The following is a 3,208-nucleotide window of genomic DNA, read 5'->3' as shown; positions in this document are numbered from 1 at the left end:
CATTTATTATATTCAGATTTTGTTAACAAAATTAATTGAAAAGAAATAGTAAAAAAACAAAAACAAGGCTAGGGTTGCTTCAATCCCAAATTCCTCTTCCAGACTCTCTCGTCTCACTCCCTTCTCTAAACCTACAACGGCGGCGGCGCCGGAGGAAACCGTTCCTCCTGGCAATCACCTCCACCGGATAACCTCTTTCCTTCTCTTACTCGGATCGAACCCAAAAGCCAGAGAAAACCAAATACGAAACCTAACATTTTCAATCGCGAATTAATGATGTACAACGAGAAATGAGGCGCACGACCTCAGGGGAAACATCTACGGAATCCTACTTTACACAACCATGGCGAGAACAAGCTAAGAACAGAGATAGAGGCCAAGGACTCAGGGAACTCACTTGTGGTGCTGAACGAAGTGGAGATCGCAAAATAAGCGTGCGTGACTGAGAGGAGATATAGGACCAGGTAACTTCGAATCCTTGTTTGCTGCTTCTTCTTCTTTGTTTTCTACTTTCTTCTTTTTCTTTGTGATTTCTATGCTGTGAGTGATCGAGAGCTGAGAGATGATGATTGTTGTTGCCGTTGTTGACGTGAGAGTGAGAGTGGAGAGGGGCTGAGCACAAGCTTGCCAAAGCTCTAGTGATGAGCTTTAACAGCCTTATGAATGTGCGTATGGTGGTGGTGAGGGTGGTGGTGAGAGCGTTTGAACTGAGGTTTCACAATCTTTCCTTCAAAGTCTACAAGCGAGACAATGGAGAGGACTGATAGTGCTTATGTGTCAGCTTATGGGTGGGTGGAGTTGGTTTTATAGGACAATGATTGGGTAATCATTAGGGATTTTCAGATGTGGGACTTTGCTTGGAATTGCAATGCCTTTTTTCTGATTTTTGAATGTGGGACTAACATGTTTGCAGCTTTTTTGATTTCTCGGATGTGGGACTTGGAAATATGTTGGTAATTGTTTCTTCCTGATTTTCTGTGTTTGGACTGATATGAACTTTGGCTCTGCAGGTTTCTTGTGTTTGATGCAGGGTGTTTTGGTTACGTGAGCCGACACTTGAAGCGTGTGGTAGAAACCTTTGCACTCAGTCTCACTCTCGGTATTGATTTAGCTCTGAATTTTGAATTCACCTTTGTAGAAATAGGCTGCTTTGTGCTTTATTTTTCTGAATTTGGCTTGGACTGGTTATGTTTGAATGTATGTGATGAATTGTTGTATGGTAGTTCTGAAATGCGAAGGCATGGTGGGCTGACTCATGTATGTGTATGTGATTGTTTTGAATTGTTAGCTGCAGTGAATGTAAACTTATTTGGTTTTATTTTGGTATTGAATGTGTATGGGGATTAGTCAATAGAGTTAGTTTGTAGCTGATTTTAGAAGGTAGCAAGAAACTGTTAGGAGGGTTATGTTGGTTAACAGTCAGTTGTGGCTGTTAGTATGGGATTAGGAGGAGATTAGAAGTTGGCTGTGAGTTGGTTAAAAGGGATGAACTGCATTTGGATTGGGTTGAAAACTGTCGGGAAGAGTTTAGTTAGGGGCTGAGGTATTAATTTCGCATTGTACAGGCTGCTGTTGTTTTTTGTTTTGATTGATTATTGACTTGGTTTGAACGGGACTGGTTTTTATAAATGTGTTTGGTTATTGTATGTGCAGGCTGATTGATAACAAACTTCTTCTTGTAGACATTGACTTGCTCGAAATCAAGCTACACTTTTCCTTAAGAAATCTTCCCGAAGCAAAGGCTGCTCTCACAGCCGCAAGAACTGCTGCAAATGCTATTTATATTCCACCAGCTCAACAAAGTGCCATAGATTTGCAGAGTGGAATTCTTCATGCTGAAGAGAAGGATTACAAAATTGCATATAGTTATTTCTTTGAAGCTTTTGAGTCTTTCAATGCTCTTGAAGATCCCAAAGCTGTCTTTAGCCTGCAATACATGTTGCTGTGTAAGATCATGGTTAGTCAAGCTGATGATGTGGCTGGAATCATATCTTCTAAAGTAGGCCTACGATATGTTGGGCCTGACTTGGATGCAATGAAAGCTGTTACAGATGCTCATTCCAGAAGATCCTGAAATTATTTGAAACTGCTTTAAGAGACTTCAAGGCGCAGTTGGAGGGAGGTCCAAATGTTCATAGGCACTTGTCATCCTTGTATGACACCCTTTTTGTACAGGATTTGTAAAGAATGATAGTATTTCTTTTTGTAACTTCTCTTTCCATTTTTGTGATGGATATTTGTACTTGTAGAATTCTGACTTGGTTTTTGTATAATTGTTGGATGCATTTTTTTTAAAAAAGGAAATTTTGAACATGACCACACTTGAATAGCGCTTGAACCATGAATGCTCGAATAGTCCTTGAATCGTGGGTGAGTTTTCCTTTAGAACTTTAATCTCTTTTGCAAACCAAAGACTCATGAAATGAGTGGAACTTGATTTAATGGTGAATACTTGCGAGCGCATTATGATGAACTCAAATCTTGTAACTTTAAGCATCAAGGAATCTCATACAAAGGCTTGAGAACTTCGTTTCACCTTGATTACCAGTTAAATCCGCCTCAAGTATAATGAACAAATTCCAATAACTCACATCTTCAACGACACCCCTTTTTTATTCAATTCATCAATCCAAACCAAACTCATATATTATTAGCACAAATAATGCCCCAAGTACAATGCAATCCTCTTGCGCCATGGTTCAATGATCTTAGAGTCAAACCACAATTCCTCTGGTCACCCATAGGGAAACAAACCCTTAAACCCTGATTTCACACTTCGCTGCTGGAGACATCCGAAGAATTAGACTCTAATTTCAATACAAGCCTCAATCTCAATATGATGCCCTTGGCTTTTAAAATCCTTAATCCCAGTGTCAGGTTATTGATTAATGAATGAATGCATTATGTGTTAGATGCCCTAAATGGAGGTATGCAGATGACATGAGAATTATAAGCCAGTTAGAAGATAAGGGTAGGACAAATTTGGGGTATGACAATATCTAAGAGCAATTTAAGATGGGTGTTGTTCACTACACCTAATGTAGTAAATCACATACCCTATAGAAACCCCAAAATGCCATTTGAGTACTTTAGATTTCAAAATTCAGACGCACCCATTCTACAACAAATTCACTTTATGAACGGGGACCCCATATTTGACAAAATTTTCTCCGGATTCCAATCTCTGGATTAACATTTCATGCGTATT

General features: G+C 39.4%; 1 pseudogene; it reads left to right on the top strand.

The window, feature by feature from the left end:
- Positions 1–750: 750 nt before the first annotated feature.
- On the top strand, positions 751–2,295 carry LOC131627726 (26S proteasome non-ATPase regulatory subunit 11 homolog; annotated as a pseudogene).
- Positions 2,296–3,208: the final 913 nt, after the last annotated feature.

This window comes from Vicia villosa, unplaced genomic scaffold (assembly GCF_029867415.1).
Source record: "Vicia villosa cultivar HV-30 ecotype Madison, WI unplaced genomic scaffold, Vvil1.0 ctg.000397F_1_1, whole genome shotgun sequence".
Lineage (NCBI taxonomy): Eukaryota > Viridiplantae > Streptophyta > Magnoliopsida > Fabales > Fabaceae > Vicia > Vicia villosa.
Note: the sequence above shows the minus strand (reverse complement) of the source record. Positions and strands in the feature narration are given on the sequence as shown.